Source organism: Delphinus delphis, chromosome 15 (genome assembly GCF_949987515.2).
Source record: "Delphinus delphis chromosome 15, mDelDel1.2, whole genome shotgun sequence".
NCBI lineage: Eukaryota > Metazoa > Chordata > Mammalia > Artiodactyla > Delphinidae > Delphinus > Delphinus delphis.
In genome coordinates, this window is record NC_082697.1 from 28,323,471 (window position 1) to 28,345,374 (window position 21,904).

Genomic DNA, 21,904 nt, shown 5'->3' on the forward strand with positions numbered 1-21,904 from the left:
AGTGCAACAAATGAACTTCAACCCCTCTTGAGAAGTGAGTAAAGAGGCAGCCCCAGGACACAGAGACAGTGGAATGAGGCTGCGGTGACTTATCACCCAGGAACCCACTAGCTGAGTAACTTTGGACAAAGCCCCAAGCAAAGATAACTGTTTAAATGGCTGCCGCAGCGGAAAAATCAGTTTGGTTGATTGATGTCCTGGGTTTCTAGTTAGTGGGTGGCTTCCAGCCACGGCTCTGCCTCAGCTCCCAGAATTACTCCAATAAGTGATTTGCTCATCCCTAACTCTTTCCAGGAGGCAGGGGAGAGGGATGAATCAGCTCTCTCCAAGCCTGATTGGGATTTAATGGGGGCCAGTGGGTATTTGTGCACCGGGTGGTGTGGGGAGAGGAGGATCAGATCTGTCAGGCTTGGCAGATGTATCTGGCTCCTGCCTGGGGGTGTGGAGGAGAAAATAAAATAAGGAAAGAACTGATTGCAGAGTGAATATTTTTCAATTATTTGAAAAGAATGTGAATCAGATGTTTCATAAAGGCTGTTTTTCTAACCACATCTTAGTCACTGAACTCTAGATTTGTCAAGGATGGTCTCCAGATTGAAGAACAGTAATGGGAGGCTTGGGAGGTTTTGTCAAGGGGTCTAACTCAGTAGGAGGTATCTAGGATAATTGGAAGACAACAAGCTATGCAATTAGCCAGACCTAGGTTCAGATACTGGCTCTGCCATTGGCTGCCTATGGGACCTGGATCAAGTTGTTATCTTTCTGAAACTCAGTTACCTCATCTGTAAAATGGGATAATAATAACAATACTTACTTTTCCAGCTATCTGCTCCTGTATAAAGAAAAAAACACGTTAACACTTTGTGGCATAATAAAACAACCATTTTATTATACTCACAGATTCTTAGGAGGTCTGGAATTCAGACAGGACATAGCACATATGATCTGTTCCTGCTGCATGAAATCTGGGGTCTCAAATGGGAAAACCTAAATGGCTGGAGGTTGGTATCACCTGGAAGTTATTATTCACTCACATAGTTCTGGGCTGAGGTGACTCAAAGGCTGGGCTCATCTGGAACAGTGACTAGATTATTCAATGGGGTAGAGGCCTCCTAAAAACTCAAAGTCTGGCTTAATCTTTTGAGTTCCCCAAATACAACCAGCTTTTCCAGGGATCAACTCAGGATGCATACATTCTCCTGTCATGTGTCTGCTCTGTGGTATAAAGAGAACAGATTTAAGGTTTCTCATTAGACCTGTGAAGTAATGAGTTATTTCTCAATAGTTATATTTAAGCACAGGCTTCAGAGAGATGTTGTGCAAGAGATTTAAGTATTGGATAATGTGATCTTTAAGGACCCTTAAAGCCCTGATCGCTACTTGTAATCTTGTAGCTGTTAAAAAAAAAATCTAAGTATGGTATTGCCTCAATTTCCTCATCTTCAGAAGAGGGTATAAAGTAATGATTTCAGAGGATCCTTCCTGCTTGGTAACTACAACTGTTTTGTCAACAGCCTCCTTGTTGATAGATCCAAAGGGCCCTTTTCAGTCCTTATCTTGACTGATACCCCATAAGTATTTTACACTGCTAATTACTCTCTATTTCTTCAATCACTCACTTTCTGGACCTTCCAAGACAAAGGACTCTCCTCTGTCTCTCTGAGCACTCCTCTCATGCTCCTTCATGGGCCCCTTTTCCTTAAATGGGCTCCCTCTTTTCTTCTCTCTCTTGACACGCTCTCATTCACCACCACAGCTCCTATACCCACTAGATGCTTATGCATCAGTCAGAACTCTCGTTTGAAAGATGTAGAAAGCCTGATCAAACATAATCTAGGAACTATGGGAAGTATTGGTTCACACGATTGAAAAGTCCAGAGACTGAGAACAGATTGCCCAGGGGCTTAATTTCCCCTGGACCCACTCATTCCCAACATCCCTCAGCTCTGCTTCCTCCCTTGCTGACATATTTTCAGGTAGCTATTTCTTCAGGGAAGGAAGATGGCAGCAGCATCTTCAGATCTTACTTCCTATTAGATTAACTCCAATTAGAAAGAAAGTGTGTCTCCCCAAGACGATGGGACAGAAGTATTGGATGGACCTCATTCTCATTGGCTAAATTCAGTTACAAATCTAACCCTGAACATTGAATCCCTGTGGCCAGGAGGAATGGAACGATAATTAGTTGAGTTTACCCAGGGCCCACTTGTAGAGTTGAAAGTGGGTTAGTGCCTCTCATGAGGTCCAGAGTTGGGGATGGGTTGCCAGAAGTAAACAAATGTTGAGTGGCAAAAACAACAGATGCCAAATACAACTGAAGACTTCCAAATCTATCCTTAAGCCCAAGATCCTTCTCTTAACTTTAGACCCATGTGACAAATTGCCTTCTGACATCTCCACTTGAATGTTTCACAAGTATCCCAGACTCTACATGTTCCAAACAATACTCAGTTCCCCTAGATCTTCTCCTCCATTTAAATTCACCCTGGTAGTGAATGACATCACCTTATACCAAGTTACCTAATCCAGAAACTTCAGTGTCATACTTAACTCCTTCCTTTCCCCACCCCCAATTGAAGCAATCACCACATCGTCTTGATCCTAGCAAACTGTTAAAAGTATGTATGTATATTGTAATCCCTAGAACAACTACTAAAAACCCTATACAAAGAGACATAGTAAAATAAAAATGGAAAAATTTAAATGGAACACTAAAAAGTATTCAAAAGAGCACACACCTGGTTTCAGGACTTAATGAAGCTCAGTTTCTTGATGTCTCATCACAGAAAGAATTCAGTGAGAGACAAAGTGATAGGTAAGAAGTGGATTTATATAGAGAGAAACACACTCCACAGACAGAGTGTGGGCCATCTCAGGAGGTGAGAAAGGCACCAGCGTGTGGGGTTGTCAGTTTTTATAGGGTTGGGTAATTTCATAGACTAATGAGTGGGAGGAGTATTCCAGCTATTTCAGGAAGGGGTGGGGATTTCCAGGAATTGGGCCACCACCCACTTTTTTTTTTTTTTTTTTCCTGTATGCGGGCCTCTCACTGTTGTGGCCTCTCCCGTTGTGGAGCACAGGCTCCGGACGCGCAGGTTCAGCGTCCATGGCTCACGGGCCCAGCCGCTCCGCGGCATGTGGGATCTTCCCGGACCGGGGCACGAACCAGTGTCGTCTGTATCGGCAGGCGGACTCTCAAGCACTGCGCCACCAGGGAAGCCCCGCACCATCCACTTTTTGATCCTTATGGTTGGCCTTGGAACTGTCATGGCGCCTGTGGATGTGTCATTTAGCTTGCTGATGTGTTAAAGTGAGGGGGGTGTATACTGAGGCTCAAGGTCTGGTGGAAGTCTAATTGCTGCCATCTTGGACCCATTTGGTTCTAATCAGTTTATGTCATGTCCTCGGGCTATGTCATTCTTTCAAAGGTTGCGACCTGCCCCCTTCCCTGATGCTTCACAGTGGTTAGGACTCTGTGCTCTCACCACCCAGGTTCAATCACAAGCCGCGTGGCAGGACCAAAAGAAAACAAAACACAAACAAAAATAACTGCTAAATAATCCATTGGTCAAAGAGGAAGTCTCAAGGGAAATTAGAAAATTTTGAAATGAAGGAAAATGAAACTACATCTCAAAATTTATGGGATACAACTAAAACAGTGTTAAGGGGGAAACTGTACATTATTAAATGCATATATGTGAAAAAAAAAGGTGTCAAGCCAACAATCTAAGATTCCACCTTAAGAAACTAGAAAAAAAAAGAGGAGCAAAATAAACCCAAAGCAATCAGAGGGAAGGAAATAATAAAGGTAGAAATAAAAATAAAGAATAATAAAAAATAAAGATGGACATAATAATATAATAATTAAGGCCAGAAATCAATGAAATTGAAAATAAGAAAAACAGAGAAAATTGATCAAACCAAAAGATGCTTCGGTAAAAATATCAATAAAATTGATAAATCTCTAGCCAGACTAACAAAGAATAAAAGGGAGGAGACAATTAACAATATCAAGAGTGAAGCGGAGAATAGCACTACCAACCCCACAGGCATAAATGGATAATAAGAAAATACTATGAACAACTCTATACACTTAAATTCAACAACTTAGTTGAAATGGACCAATTTCTTGAAAACCACAAACTACCAAAACTCACCCAAGAAGAAATAGATGACCTTAATACTCTTATGTCTAAGAAATGAAATAAGTAGTTAAAAACATTCTGAACAATATGACTCCAGGCTCATATGGTTTCAAAAACTATTAGCAAATCACATATATACATCTATATATAATATATGTGTACACACACACAGGCACACAACCACACAGTAGATCTTCACCAAGTGAGGTTTATCTTGGGAGTACAATGCTCATTCAACATTTGAAAATCAATGTAATCCACAATACTAACATAGTAAAGAAAAAACCACATGATCATATTAACTAATGCAGAAAAAGTACTTAAGCCACACCCAAAATCCTCTTGTGACTTTTTTAAGGCTCTCAGCAAACTAAGATTAGAAGGGAGCTTCCTTAACTTGATAAAGGGTATCTACAAAAAACTACAGCAAATGTCATAATGGTGAAAGATTAAATGCTTTCCCTGAGACTGGGAACAAGGCAAGAAGGTCCATTCTCACTATTCCTATTCAACATTGTACTGTAAGTCCTAGCCTTTGAAAAAAGGCAAGTAAAAGAAATAAAAGGCATATAAATTGGAAAGGAAGGGATAAAACTATCACTATCCACAGACAATAGGATTATCTATATAGGAAATTCCAAAGAATATACAAAAAGAAAAAGCTTCTAGACCTAATGGGTGAGTTTGGCAAGGTCACAAAATATAAGGTCAATATGTAGATTATTATTAATCATATTTCTATATACTACCAATAAACAACTAGAAACTGAAGTTTTAAAAATAGTACTATTTACAATAAATCCTTAAAAAGTAAAATATTTAGGCATAAACCTAACAAAACATGTATGGGATCTGTATGCTGAAAATTCCATGCTGAAGACCGAAATAAATGGAAAGATATACCATGTTCACTGATTAAAAGACAACATAGTTATCAATTATCCCCAAACTAACTGCAGCAGGAATTTTTCTGTAGCTAAAGACAAGATGATTCTAAAATTGATATGAGTATGCAAAAGAACTAGAATAGTAAAAACAATTTTGATGAAGAAAACAATGTTGGAGGGCTCACTTCACCCAATTTTAACATTTATTATAAAACTACAGTAATAAAGATATAGTGGTATTAACAAAAGCACAGACACATAGATCAATAGAACAGAATAGAGAGCATAGAAGAGGGAGCCACATAAATATGGTCGATTGCTTTTCAACAACGTTCCAAAAGCAATTCAATGGAGAACAGATAGTCTTTTCAACAAACAGTGTTGGAACAATTGGACATTCACATGCAAAAATAAACAAATATGCAACTAGAGAAAGCCTGCACACAACAATGAAAACCCAACGCAGCCAAAAATAAATAATAATAAATAAATAAATAAAAATAATCCTCAACTGGTACTGCACATCTTATACAAAAATTAACTCAAAATGATCACAGAAGAATGTAAAACATAAAAACATTTAAAAGAAAACATAAGAGGGGCTTCCCTGGTGGCACAGTGGTTAAGCGTCAGCCTGCCAATGCAGGAGACACAGGTTTGAGCCCTGGTCCAGGAAGATCTCACATGCCGCGGAACAACTAGGCCCATGCACCACAACTACGGAGCCTGCGCTCTAGAGCCTATGAGCCACAACCTCTGAGCCCACGTGCCACAACTACGGAAGCCTACATGCCTAGAGTGCATGCTCTGTAACAGGAGAAGCCACTGTGATGAGAAGCCCATGCACTGCAATGAAGAGTAGCCCTCGATCGCCACAACTAGAGAAAGCCCGCGCACAACAACAAAGACCCAACACAGCCAAAAATAAATAAATTTATTAAAAATAAAAAGAAAAGAAAACATAAGAGAAATGTTCATCATCTTCAGTTAAGCAAAGAGTTCATTTATATGACACCAAAAGCATGATCCATTAAAAATTACTGATAAGGATTGGGGCTTCCCTGGTGGCACAGTGGTTGAGAGTCTGCCTGCCGATGCAGGGGGACACGGGTTCGTGCCCCGGTCCGGGAAGATCCCACATGCCGCGGAGCAGCTGGGTCCGTGATCCATGGCCGCTGAGCCTGCACATCCGGAGCCTGTGCTCTGCAGCAGGAGAGGCCACAACAGTGAGAGGCCCAGCGTACTGCAAAAAAAAAAAAAAAAAAAAAAAATACTGATAAGGATAGAAAGCCCAGAGATAAACCCATGCACATATGGTCACCTTATTTTTGATAAAGGAGGCAAGAATATACAATGGAGAAAAGACATCCTCTTCAATAAATGGTGCTGGGAAAACTGGACAGCTATATGTAAAAGAATGAAATTAGAACACTCCGTAACACCAACACCACGCACAAAAATAAACTCAAAATGGCTTAAAGACCTAAATGTAAGGCCAGACACTATAAAACTCTTAGAGGAAAACATAGGCAGAACACTCTATGACATAAATCACACCAAGATCCTTTTTGATCCACCTCCAAGGGAAATGGAAATAAAAACAAAGATAAACAAATGGGACCTAATGAAACTTAAAAGCTTTTGCACAGCAAAGGAAACCATAAACAAGACCAAAAGACAACCCTCAGAATGGGAGAAAACATTTGCAAACGAAGCAACTGACAAAGGATTAATCTCCAAAATTTACAAGCAGCTCATGCAACTCAATATCAAGAAAAACAAACAACCCAATCCAAAAATGGGCAGAAGACTTTAATAGACATTTCTCCAAAGAAGATATACAGATTATCAACAAACACATGAAAGGATGCTCAACATCACTAATCATTAGAGAAATGCAAATCAAAACTACAATGAGGTATCACCTCACACCAGTCAGAATGGCCATCATCAAAAAATCTACAAACAATAAATACTGGAGAGGGTGTGGAGAAAAGGGAACCCTCTTGCACTGTTGGTGGGCATGTAAATTGATACAGCCACTATGGAGAACAGTATGGAGGTTCCTTAAAAAACTAAAAATAGAACTACCATATGACTCAGCAATCCCACTACTGGGCATATACCCTGAGAAAACCATAATTCAAAAAGAGTCATGTACCAAAATGTTCATTGCAGCTCTACTTACAATAGCCAGGACATGGAAGAAACCTAAGTGTCCATCAACAGATGAATGGATAAAGAAGATGTGGCACATATATACAATGGAATATTACTCAGCCATAAAAAGAAATGAAATTGAGTTATTTGTAGTGAGGTGGATGGACCTAGAGTCTGTCATACAGGGTGAAGTAAGTCAGAGAGAGAAAAACAAATACCATCTGCTAACACATATATATGGAATCTAAAAAAAAATAAAAGGCTCTGAAAAGCCTAAGGGCAGGACAAGAATAAAGATGTAGATGTAGAGAAAGGACTTGAGGACACGGGGAGTGGGAAGGGTAATCTGGGACAAAGTGAGAGAGTGGCATGGACATACATACACTACCAAATGTAAAATAGCTAGTGGGAAGCAGCTGCATAGCTCAGGGAGACCAGGTCGGTGCTTTGTGACCACCCAGAGGGGTGGGATAGGGAGGTTGGGAGAGAGATGCAAGAGGGAGTGGATATGGGGATATATGTACATGTATAGGTGATTCACTTTGTTAAAAAGCAGAAACTAGCACACCATTGTAAAGCAATTATACTCCAATAAAGATGTTAAGAAAAATTACTGATAAATAGGACTTCATGAAAATTTTAAATGTTTGCTTTGGCAAGAGAATGAAAAACAAACTGCATATGGGGAGAAAATATTGCAAAACATATATTTTGTAAAGCACTTGTATTCAAAATGTACAAAGAACTCTCAAAATTAAACAATAAGAAGACAAAAACATAGGCCAGATATTTTAACAGCTACTTTACCACAAAAGATCTATGAATAGTAAATAAGCGTATGAAAAGATGCCCAACATCAATAGCCCCTATGGAAATGCAAATTAAAACTGTATTGAGATACCATTATACACCTATTAGAATAGCTACAATGAAGGAAGGAAAAACCCAACAATATTAACTACTGATGAAGATTCAGAGCAACTGGAACTCTCATACATTATTGGTGGGAAGGAAATGGTACAGCCACTCTGTCCCTCAACCACTGATAAGTAAACTGTGGATCATATTACCACTAAGCAATAAAAAAGACGGAAATGTTGATACACATAACAATACGGATGTATTTCAGAAGCATTATGCTGAATGAAAAAAGTCAGTATCAGAAGGTTATATACTGCATCATCTCATTTATGTGACATCTATGTGGCAAAATTACAGGGACAAAGAAGAGATCCGTGGTTGTCAGGGGTTTCTGGTTTTGAGGGAAGGTTTGTCTATAAAGGTGCAGCATGAGGAAACTTGGGAGGGATGATGGAACTGTTCTGTATTCTGATTCTGGTTGTGGTTATATAAAAATTACAGGTATTAAATGTCATAAAACGGTATATCAAAAAAGTCATTGCCATTCTATCTAAATTTGTTAAAGCCTCAATAACAGATAACTGTAGAGCAATGTCTACAAAATTCCAAACCAAAACCCCATAATTTTATACCCAGCCATGTTCATTTTTATGAATGAAATGGCAACACCCAGACATTATCAATGTGAGTCCAGGAAACACAGGAGCAATAAGACATTCTTGAAAATAGTACTTATTTATGAAATCCAGCCAACAAAGAGATAAATCAAAATTAAAAATTCAGGAAACAAAAGAACTAGTGGTGAGCACAGAATTATTTAAATATGTAATTAAGATTAAACAGCTCCAGTAATAATTATGATTGATTGCCAAAAAAGACATCAACGTTCTAAATCTTGACAATATAAAAATAACAAAAATTTGTAAGTTTGGGAAGAGAAAATAAAAAGAATTATAAGGGTGCTAATGCCATCATGTTTCATAACAGGGAGTAATTCCATACTCTCTAGAATAAAAACATAACTAAAAACTAATCTCTTGTGTTTTATAATTTTTTTCTTAACCTTAAAGTGATTTTAAAGCTTTTTATTTTGAAACAATTTTAGAATTATAGAAAAGTTGAAAACAATAGTACAGAGAATGTGGTATGCCCTTCATTAGTTTACATGACCACAGTACAATGATCAAAACCATTAAATCAGCACTGATATAACACTACTAATAGAACTATAGACTTTATTAAAATATCACCAATTTTCCCACTGATGTCCTTTTTCTGGTTCAGAATCCAATCCAGGATCCCATATTGCATTTAATTGTTTTATCTGGACTTCCCTGGTGGCGCAGTGGTTAAGAATCTGCCTGTCAATGCCCGGGGACACAGGTTCGAGCCCTGGTCTGGGAAGATCCCACATGCCGCAGAGCAACTAAGCCCATGCACCACAACTACTGAGCCTGCACTCTAGAGCCTACGAGCCACAACTGCTGAGCCCGTGTGCCACGACTACTGAAGCCCGTGTGCGTAGAGTCCACACTCCGCAACGAGAAGCCACTGCAATGAGAAGCCCGCGCACCGCAACAAAGAGTAGCCCCCGATCGCCACGCTAGAGAAAGCCTGCACGCAGCAATGAAAACCCAATGCAGCCTAAATAAATAAATAAATATAATTGTTATATCTCCCTAATAATTCCCTTAGAGTGATCATTAAGAAATAATACCCCTTGGGTGAAGAAAAATTACTCAAAAGTCAGCAGTTACTTCAATTTCACTTCAGTTTTTTCTTCAAATTCAGGTAAAGTTAAATTATACTTTTATTTAAAACACTATTGCAATAACACCAGTGTCACATGAGTTGAATGATTAATATCTCAATATTCATCAGGAAAAAAAAAAAGCTGATCAGATGCTGAGATGCTGTCTGAAAATCCTTATTAGCCAGAAAATAGCACAATGCCCAGGGACTATTGTAGGTGATGGGAAAACTTTGAAAAGCTTTCAGCACAGGAGTGATCAGATTTGTGTATTTCACAACATACCTGTGGCTGCCATGCAGAGGATGAACTAGAGAGCTAAACCTGGAGGAGGCGAGTTGGGAGGCTGTTATAATAAAACAGGTAGACAATTTGGAATCCGTTTGACTCTAAGTAACAGAAAATCCAAATAATGGTGGCTTACACAAAAGAAGGGTTTATTCTTCTCACAAGAAAAACAAAGGTCAGCAGTTACTGCTGTTAATATTTCACCAAGGATCCAGGCGGTTTTTGTTTGTCTTTTTGTTCTATTACATTGGCTTTTATCTTCATGGTTGTCACTTCACGGTCCAAGACGGCTCCCACAGCTCCAAACATCACATCCATGTTCAAAGAAAGAAAAACTCAGGACAGATATAAGGCTCTACTTCTATTTCTTTTACCTCCAGGAGACTTTTGCTTTCATCTCCTTGGTCAGAACTGTGTCTTCTAAGTGGAAAAGAGGCTCAGAAAGTGAGTAATCTGAGATTATACACATTACAGATGCAAACAAAATCATAATGTTTTTAGAATGGAAGAAGGAAGAAATGTGTATGTTGGATAAGCAATTAACAATGTCTGTCAGACAGGTATGAGTTTAAGAGCCCCAAACTATGTCAGTGAATGGGGCCTGGAGGTGAGCAGATACATCTGTGCGATATAGAAGACAGGAAGGGCAGAACTTGGTGACTGACTGGCTATCAGTTATGAGAAAGAGAGAGGAATGAAGGACGCCTCTCAGGTTTCTGAGTTGGTAGAAAAGGAGAACGGGGACGCTTGGACTGAAGGGGAAAATTCTACCCGCTATTTACTTGGGGTTCCAGATATACTGAACAACATTAAGAAAGGGTTCCTTGATTAATTTTAAATAAAAATCAAACATCCACCATCTAATAAGCAGATACAATAGACTAGGCGTGGTACCAAATGTCTTATATGCATTATCTCATTTAATCTTTATAACAACTCAGTGAGTTTGTTCTGTTTTGGTCACTGGAATACCACCAGTGTCCAGAAAATCACCTGACACATAATAGGTGCTCTAAAAATATTGAACAAAGGAAGAAAGAGGAGAAAAATCTGAGGCTCAGAGAAGTTAAATGGCTTGCCTAACCTGAGGTCATACATCTGTAGACTGGAAGAGCCAAGAGTTCAGCTTAGCTCTGTGCTTTTCTCCACGGTTCACAATCTTTCTGTTACAAAAAGCTATGAAACTCCCATTTCTTCAGAGAAAATGGAACAACTGGGAAAAATGGAATCTTTTCAAGACACTGTGTGATCCAGCTTCTCAATGCCTCCCTAACCCAGTCTCCTGTCACTCTCCCCACCTTGTGGCACTCAGGTCACTTGGCTCCATTCAGTGGCTCCTAGGTCAATTTCCCCAGATGCCCCAGGATCTCTTAACACCACCTACCCCTTTTCTATAGCACTTCTTGGAGTCTATGACTAAAAAGATATTGGAATGATTATCTGTTTATTGCCTGAACTCATGTTAGAATGTAAGCTCCATGAAGGCAAAGTATCTGACTCATTCACTCTATTTATCCCCAGTCTTCAGCACAGTGTCTGGCACAGAGTAGGTGCTCAGTAAGCATTTTATGCCTGAAGGGATAGACAAATGAATGTGATGGATAGGTGGATATAATGGATGGATGAATGTAATGGATGGATGAATGAATAAACAGATAGATGGGTGGATCTTACAGATGAGGAGCCAGATGCGATGGATGGATGGGTGGATGGACGGACGAGAGGCATTCTCTCGACCACTATCCCTGAGGCTTCTCATTGCATATTCCCAGGTTTCCTGGCAGGCTGCCTCCTGCTGCAGCTTTTGATTACTCCTGCTTCCTTTGCTGGCAAAGACTGCCTGGTTGGATCTTACCTGGGCCCACACTGCTGGGAAAGTAGCCAAAAGAATCCAGATCTGACTTGGCTGTGCGGCAGCAAGAGGCTGTGGGCTGATGTGAATATATCCTCTCCCTGGGGAGAAGGTGGACTCAAGGCAATTATGCAGCAGAAAGGGCTCTGGAAGTAAATCTGTCTTGCACAAACAGGTTAGAGTTAAATTTGACCTGAGCCATGAATCATACTGTCAGTCTCCCATTCAACCGCATCATTGAGCCAGCAAACTTTGTGAGTGCTACTCTTTATATAGATACAAGTATATGTATTTATACAGAGGTATGTGCACAACTGAAGCATTCTGATTAATTGTATCCTTGGTGAGAAAGACTTTTTTTCATCACTCTTTCTTTTGTGTTTAGTCAAAGCTGGTTCAAGGATGTAGAGGTGAAGGCCCTTGAAGGACTGGAAGTGCCAGGAGTGGGAGGAGAGAGCAATTCATTCAGCAAACATTTCCTGATACCGACTCTGGGAGGAGCGTTTGGGAATGGGAGTGCAGCGTTGGAGGGTATGAAAGTTAATAAGACGTGCTTTTCGCCCCCATGTTATTCAAAGTCTGGTGGGGCTGCTGACTGACAGGAGGAAGGATAGTGGGTGGTTAAGGATTTAGATTCTGAAATCAAATAGATGGAGATTCAAATACCAGCCTCATCATGTACTTGCTGCGTGACCTTGGCAAGTTATTTGAAGTCTCTGAGCCCAAGCTCTCACCTCTATGGGTAAATATATATATATATATATATATATATATATATATATATATATATATATATTCTGTCTTCTGGAGTTTGAGTGAATCTGGAATAAGAATGAATGTAAAGCCTGGCACAGAGTAAACACTCAAGAATCATCGTCATTATCGTCATAACTAAAGCTTTTTCAGTGTTCATTATGTGCCAGGGACAAAAAGCACTTATATGTAGTAACTCACTACTACTACTACTACTACTCCTACTACTACTACTACTACTACAGAGAGATATTATTATTCCCCTTCCCACAATCTCCCCATTTTTCAGATGAAAAAAATTGTGACATAAAGACTTGCCCAAGGTCACACTTCTACTAAATGGTGGAATCAGGCCTTGAACTCAGAAAACAAACCCAGATCCAGAGGGTCACAGATCCACCCCAGAATTCCTTTAGCACCCTCCTGGTACCCTTTTCTTAACTGTGATGATCCCCCTGGCCCAACTTTAAGGACAGAGGGAAAGTGCTTCTTTGACCCTTAGTTACTGTTGAGTGCCAGGTATTTTATATATAGGAGGTACAGTGCTGCATAGTGTTTATGGATTGAATCCATGCTCTTCTCTTATGTTGAAGAAAAGATTCGTAACAATAGTAATCAGATGAACAATCTAACTTGAGTTCATGGGGAGGGGAGGGGTCCTGAAGGGCTGGGCGGTAGCTGAGAACTGCCTGACCCCATAGGCACTCCAGGAGGAGGGAGGGAGAGAGGGAGGGAGGATGCACAAACACCTGGCAGCACCCCACCCCATCACCATGCCTAATTCACTTCAGAACCAGAATGTACTCCTCTCCTTGTCTCAGTGTCCACACCATAGCACTCACCTCCTGACACTAAGCCATGGTCTGGAGGGTCTCATGTTCCATCCAACCCAAGGAGCTTATCAGCTTATTCTTTTTTTATAAATTTATTTATTTTGGGCTGCGTTGGGTCTTTGTTGCTGCGTGTGGGCTTTTCTCTAGTTGCAGCGAGTGGGGGCTACTCTTCGTTGCAGTGTGTGAGCTTCTCATTGCGGTGGCTTCTCTTGTTGTGGAGCACGGGCTCTAGACATGCGGGCTTCAGTAGTTGTGGCACGTGGGCTCAGTAGTTGTGGCTCGCGGGCTCTAGGGCACAGGCTCAGCAGTTGTGGTGCATGGGCTTAGTTGCTCCGTGGCATATGGGATCTTCCCGGACCAAGGCTCGAACCCTTGTTCCCTGCATTGGCAAGCGGATTCTTAACCACTGTGCCACCAGGGAAGTCCCAGCTTATTCTTTTAAACAATGACAGGGCTCTCCAGGTCCCACCCCAGTCCAGCAGAAACCAAACCTGTGGGGGTAGGACCCGGGCATTGGTATTTTTCTTAATCCCCACCCCACCTCCACCCCTGCCACTACCCATAACCATTTCTACTCCCCTTGAGTGGTTAACTCTCACTGGCCTTTTCAGTCTCACTTCCTCCAGGAAGACTTCCTGCTGTCATTCCATAACTCCTAGTTGGGTGCATCTCCTCTGAACTCCCGCAGCACACTTTGTGTCTACAGTATTCACACTTATTACCTTGGTGAAGTTGCGCATATACTATCTCTTCCTCTCTGAACCTTGAGCGTTACATCCATATTGTGTCTTATTATAGGCATGTGTCTCTCGAGTCTATACAAAGTCCTACCCATTGTAAAAGAGCTATAGTACCTGTGGAAGAAATGAGTGACCGAACATTGAGGATGCTTCTGGCTTTCTGCTCTTAAAAATAACAGTGAACATCTCCATAAATATGACTTTTCTTGTGTTTTAGAATATTTCCCTAGAAGTAGGGCTACTGGAACAGGGGCATAAAGAGTCAGGTGTCTCTTGTTATAGGCATATGTGTCTCACTCCACACTTTTCTCTTCCCCCTTCCTAATAAGACCCAGAATGTGTCACTCATAGAGTTTAGATGGGATTGACCCAACCCTCAATCCCTTGAGTAAATCTCTAGTTTAATCCAATCAGGATAACCTACTGCCTCCACCCACCAACTGCCACACACAGTGATGGATTCAGGGATGGTCACATGATCAAAGCCAGGCCCATCAGGGCCAACCAGACTCAGATCCACTGAATTTTCAAAATTCAGGAAAAGAAACTGAGGTGATCACATTGCTGCTGGATTAAGCCTCACCTGAAACTTACCACTCAGGTTTTGAGCTACGTTAAGTCAATAAATTCCCTTTCTTGTCTAAGCCACTTTAAATTGGATTTTTTGTTGTTTGTTTTATTTTCAAACTTACTTTCAAAAGCATCTTAACTCATGTACTACACTGCGTCCAAACTGTTTTTCAAAGAGTTGTCAACATTTGCAACTAGGCTGAAATTGTTTGTAACTTATTAGATAAGACAGCTGCTTCTAAGAATTCAATAATTCAGGATATCGGGGGTCACAAAGACTCCAGGATTGATTCAATCATATTGCCACCCCCTCCACCACCACAGTGAGCAGTAGAATATGGAGTCAAGTGATATCTGTCACCCCTAACCTGGAGGAACAGGTAGATGAAAGACAAATTTCTGTTCCCAGATGGTGCTATGAATTTTCTTCTATGCCTGAAAATTTTAAGAGTAAACTTTTCCATTTTTTTTAACATAAAACAACCCTTGATCATTACAGAAAATCAGAAAATATCTATATTTCAACTATCTACTGCTGTGTAATGAACCATTCCAAAATTTAGTAGCTTAAAATAACAATTCTATTAAGCTCCCACATTCTGTGGGTCAAGAATTTGGAAAAGGCACAGTGGGGATGGCATGTATTTGCTCCACCATGAACCCTCAACTGGGAAGACCAAATGTTGGGATTGACTTGATTGCTGGGGCAGAATTATCTAGAGGAAACTGGACTTACATGTCTGGCCTTTGATGCTGGCTGTAGGCTGGAACCTCAGCTGGGGCAGGAACACATATATATGGACTGTCCATGTGGCCTGGGCTTCCTCATAGCATGGCTGCCTCAGAATTTTTACATGGAAGCTCAAGGCACCAAGGCTTGTGTCCCAAAAAACTAGACCAAAACTTTATGGCCTTTTCTGACCCAGCACTGGAAGTCACATAGCATCACTTCCACCACATTCCAATGGGCATTCAGTCACTAGGGTCACTCCAGATTCAATGGGAGCGAACACAGACCCCGTCTTTTGCTGGCAAGGGTATCAAAGAATTTGCAGGCATATCTAAAAACTACCGCAATATTCAAGTAAAAAGAAGACAATAAGCAAAAACACAACCCTGCTCACCCAGAGAAAATCACAATCAACATCTGGGTGGCTACCTTTGCGGATATTTTTTTTATTGATTTTATAACACTGGATTAGGTTTTTTTTATATATAATTTTATTTATTTATTTATTTGGCTGCACTGGGTCTTCATTGCTATGCGCAGGCTTTCTCTAGCTGAGGCGAGCAGGGGCTACTTTTCCTTGCGGTGCACGGGCTTCTCATTGCGGTGGCTTCTCTTGTTGTGGAGCATGGGCTCTAGGCATGCGGGCTTCAGTAGTTGTGGCACATGGGCTCAGTAGTTGTGGCTTGTGGGCTCAGTAGTTGTGGCTTGTGGGCTCTAGAGCGCAGGCTCAGTAGTTGTGGCACACGGACTTAGTTGCTCTGTGGTATGTGGGATCTTCCCGGACCAGGGCTGGAACCCATGTCCCCTGCATTGGCGGGCGAATTCTTAACCACGGAGACACCAGGGAAGCCCCTTCAGGAAAGTCTTTGTTTCATCCCCTTATCTACTCTGCTTCTTCACTTGTTTGTCCAAGAGCTTTACTCACACAGAGCACTTTTAAGTTTTGTCAACATGAATAAAGACTTGGGAGCCGCAGGAAGCAGGCAAGAGGCTTACTGCGCACCTTCTGGGCAACCTCATCGGTTCTTGTTTTCTCTGTCCCTCTCAGGAGCAGAATACATTCCTCTCCCTGTCTGTACAGCAGCATAGGAATCTCCTTAGGTGGTTTAAACATGCCTTGATAAGGGCAAGTATGTGTCTGTCATCCTCCGCAGACTTATCGAAGTATTTATTTCCATACAAAAAACAGGGGAAAAAATGAAAAGAAAAATATTCTTCCAGGCTTTTAACATCTATAAGGACAGGGGCTAATGCTGCCTCATTTTATAGGTGAGAAAGCCGAGGCTAAAAGAAATACAATAATTTGTTTGCTGTCCTACCCTCACACTTTCTCAGGAACTCTAAAAGATGCTGCCATGGCAACACGAACTACCTACTGACCCTGAACTTGCAGCACGTCTTCCTGCTCCAGTGCCTTCCCTCATGCTGTTCCCTGTGCTTCTCACTGATGGCACCACATTCTCCAATTCTCCTGGTATCTGCTGCACAAATAGACCCTAGCCCATCCTTCAACCTGCAGAACAGCACTCAGCCTGTAAAAGCTGGAGAGTTCCGACACAGACACACAGCCAAGTCAGCATGAAAGGTAGGAAAACGTGACCTTGAGACTGGTTCTGCCAGCACTCTCAACGCCTCGCCTTGAGAACAAGGAGCCTGGAGCAGCCCTCAAGTGGGGCACAGCTCCCTGGGGCCTGGGCAGGGATCAGCCTGTACCAAGGCTGACGACTGACTCATCCACCCAGATCCTTCCCATTTTTTCAGGGCAGGCAGTTCCTGATGCAGAGCTGAAAATTCTCCACTGCTTTATTGTGTGACTGTTCTTGGGGGCGGGGGCTTTGTGTAGATTTTTGAAAAGCAATTATGCTTATTACCGGTTAGGATTTCAGAAACCTTCTATGTTTGCTGAATGCATTAATTTGCAGCCCTTTCCATCACTCCTGTTTCCTGACAGCCCCATTTTGCAGGTGGAAAAATATGCAGATGGAGAGCAGTGGAGAAAGGCTGTAACAAGAAATCAAAGACGTAAGAGAAATTCAAAGATGGAAAGAGAGCTTCCTGACGACATCATCAGTGCTTGTAGAGTTCCCAGGCCCTCACCTTGGAGATTTCAGTTATGTTAGCCAATAAATCCTCCCTTTTACTTAAAGTGGTTCGAGTTGAATTTCTCTCACTTGAAATCACAAGTCTTCTGACTATTATGCCTCTTGTATGTGTCTTTTAAAAAGAAAGTGTATATATATACACACACACACACATATACACACTAAATGTTAATATTATGTATATAACATTTTAGTTTGTTTTACAAAATAAAGTCTCATTTTAAAAAATTGAAACAAAAAAGCAAAAGAAAAAAATAAAATAAAAAATTGAAACCATACAGAACTATATAAGGTATGGAGTTGGGGTTAAGCATAACCAATGAAGCACATGCACTTCCTCTGCACCCTCCCAAATTCCCACTACAATTAAAGTAAAGAGATAAAAGAGGCGGCCCACAGGGTGGAGAGAATGAGGGAGAAGAGAACAGCAATAAAACATAGACATTATGCAACTAATGGGCAAACGGTGACTGGCTCAGCCAACCTAAGAAAGCTGAACCCTGTGCAAGGCAGTGGAGAAGCAGAAAAGCCATCAGCTTTATGCTCTGGATCCCCCCAAAAGCCTCAGGAATTGGAGGTGTCATGGGCCTCTTAAAATGGGGTACAGATAGGGCAGGAAATGACAAGTTTGTAAAAAGTCTGTAAAAGAAGTGATTAGACCTCTGAGTGAGGACCCCTAGTCAGGCAGGTTAGAGGGTGTCTTTCAGGCTTGAAGCAAGAGACTCTGGCCTTGGGGGGTTCCATCCAGAAATCAGGAAGAGGCTGAGTTAAGAAAGAGATATAATCTGAAGGCTGAGGCCTCATTCTCCTCTCTACTCTGAGAGTCAGGATTTTACTCCACCAGGCAGGCAACTGGAAGGTTTCTACTCTGGGAAAAATGAGCAGCCTAAGAGAAAAGGCCCACAGGTACTCACAGCTGAGGTTCCCCACAAATAAACAGCCCAACCAATCAGGCCCTTCCCAATCAACACCTTTCTCCTATGCATTGTTTACATGTATAATCGCTTACAAAGGAGGGAAGGTTGTAATTACCCACACTGTTCTGCCACTTGCTTTCTTAATCTAATAATGTACTATGGACACAGCCCATGTCTGTACACATAAGTCTTTATGTGCAATAGACTTATATATGAAGTCTTCATGTATATGAAGAGTAGGATAGTCACACAGTCTCCAAGTATCACTGCACAGGTTACTTATTTACAGAGGGAGGGGGTTCCTGTACAATGATGAATCTGATGAACACTGCTCTAACCAAAGGGTCAAATTTGACATCATGAATGAGGGCCACTCTGATACCACACGTCTTTTTATGTGATGCACTAACAGGGACGCAACATTACTTCCAAGTCATTCCCACTAAAAACATACATCTTGAATCTAACCAGAAGGAAACAAACAAATCCAGAATGTGAGATAGCCTCCTAGACTCTTCAAAAAGATCAATATTATGGGAGGGGGGAAATGAACTGTTCTAGATTGAAGGTAACTAAAGAGATTTGACAACTAAATGTAGGGGAATTCTAGATTGGAAAGACACTAGCTAAAAAGGAACTTTGGGGAACAGTTGGAGAAATTTGAATATAGAATGTAACTTTGAATATATAATGTATAGAAATGTATTAATGAACGTATTAATGTCAAATTTCCTGAATGTAGTGCAAATATGGCAAAATATTAGCAATTGGTGAAACTGGGTAAAGGACGTATGGGGGTTTTTTGTACTTTTCTTGCCAGTCTTCAGTAGCCTTGAAATTTTTCAAAATAAAAAGCTGGTGGTTAAGGGAGTTGGCTCTGGAGTCTGAGCTACACAATGCATTTGGGAAGGTGACTCAACTTTTCCAAGCACCTTCTCTGTCAAAGGGTGATAATAATAGAACCTACCTCATGAGCCTGTTGAATTAAATGAGATGATGCCTGCAAAGTGCTTATCAGAGTTGCTGACATAGTAAATGTCAACTGTCATTATCATCTGCCTCATTCTTTTTAATGGATACATAATTCCATTGTCTTGAGTTTCTCTTGATTTGACAGGAAAGTTATCACCCAGCTAATGAGTGCTGCTATTTTCTTGTTAGCACAAGATAAGGTGATCACAGTTTGTGTTGTCTGCTGTGTGATGGAGCAGCAGGAAGTCTTGCTCCAACTGTTGAATTTGGGTACTTGACTGGTGGACACCTGTAGTTGTAGAGCCCCTCCCCCCACCTCCTTTGATTAATAGAAAGCCCTTTTCATCTGGGAACACATTCAATGTGGTTTGAATTGGATTAACTCTGCTTCCCCTACTGCCTCTGGGGTAGCCACCCACCCAGGTTCAGATAAAGCTCTTTCCTCCCAGCAACAGTGGTTACTTTAAGGATAAGCATCATCTTACACAGGGTGCTTCCTGGGAAACCTTTGCCACCACGATCTGGAATACCTACAATGAACCAGAAATACAGAAGTGGACAGAGCCCAGACCTGGCCCCAGGAGACACTTGGGTCTAGAAGGGGAGACTGACAAGCTGCAGATCCAGGTCTCCAGAATCCCAGATCCCCCAAAGATCAACGCTTTTCACTTCTCTGTCATTGCATCAAATGGAGGCATCAGAATTGAACTTCCCAGAAACTGGCTTTATCTGCAAGGCAGAGATTTAAGTTTCTCTCCAGAAGATCTTGAAGGTAATTTCCAGGTAATTTCCTCCCAATTACCACTAGTTTCTCGTCAACACCATTCCCTTGGGAGGTATTAATAGAGGTGAGATGGTACTGGATGATAATGTCAGGGAACCTGCACTATTAAATAACTTCTGAAAATTCCCAAGGTTTAATGGCAATGTTTTCCTTTGAACTCCTAACTTCTTCTTTTTTTTTTTTAAAGCACTCTCCAGCTATTTCATTTTATTGTGTTCAGACCATCCTTTGACGCAAGTGGGATAAATATAGTCATATCCGTTCGTCTGATAGCAGAGGGGGTGGTGCAGTGTCACGGGGAAAAGCATGGGCTCTGGCATCAGACTTCCTGCATTCACTCTTGGCTCTGCCAGTTAGCAGCTTTGTAATCTTGGGCCAGTGACTCTGCTTCTTTGAGCCTCAGTTCCCTCATCAATAAAATGGAGTGAAAAAGTATCTGCTTAATAACATTGTGGTAAAGCTCAAGTGAAATAATGAATGCAAGAGGAAAACCTGGTACATAGTAAGGCCTCCGTAAATGACAGCTATTATTATTCTTGTTATTACCGACCGTTCGGGGTGACAGAGGTAGACAAGCAATCAGGGAGAGCTGCATGTGGTGTTAGATATGGAGGTAGATACAAAGGGCCAAGAAAATTGTCCCTGCTCTCAAGGTGGGGAGAGAGGGAAAAGTGCAGTGGGAAGCGAAACAATAATGCAAACAATTGTAAAGGAGTCCCCTATAAAATATGTTTCAAGGTAGCACTGATGCTCATACACACAGTACAGGCATCGGAGTGAGCTCTACAGGGCAAGAATGGGAACTAATTCATCTCTGGCTGGGAATCAGCCTAGAATCAAGCCCAAGGAGATGCTCAGGTGAACATAAGGACGTTTGTTACAGACAAATGTGGGTTTTTTTGCGGTACACGGGCTTCTCACTGTTGTGGCCTCTCCCGTTGCGGAGCACAGGCTCCGGACGCGCAGGCTCAGCGGCCATGGCTCACGGGCCCAGCCGCTCCGCGGCACGTGGGATCTTCCCGGACCAGGGCACGAACCCGTGTCCCCTGCATCGGCAGGCGGACTCTCAACCACTGTGCCACCAGGGAAGCCCCATACAAATGTGTTTTGAGAAGTGTCCTGCTACACTCTCGTAGGAAAATAACGTTAGAGGTCATGGAGTTGGCCTGGTGTAGAATTCATGTCTATCTGATGCCAAAGCTCCTAATGTTTCTATGACATCCCACTGTCTTCATTGATTTCTCTCTACCTGTTCACAAGTTCTGAAGCATAATGGCTGCGCATCCTATACTGATGGAGAGGATGGAAGGGTGGGTAGATGGTGTATGGTGGGTAGATTGTGGAGAGATGGATGGGTGGTGCATGAATGGAAAGTAGAGGAGAGATGGAGGGACGGTAGGTAGATGAAAGGACGATGGTGGCTAGATAGATGTAGAGTGGATGGATGGGTAGATGGGGGCTGGAAGAATGGTAGGTGAATGAATAGTTGGATAGTTGAAAGATGAATGGATGGTGAGGAGATGGATGGACGGCAGATAAATGGACAGAGGCACAGACTTG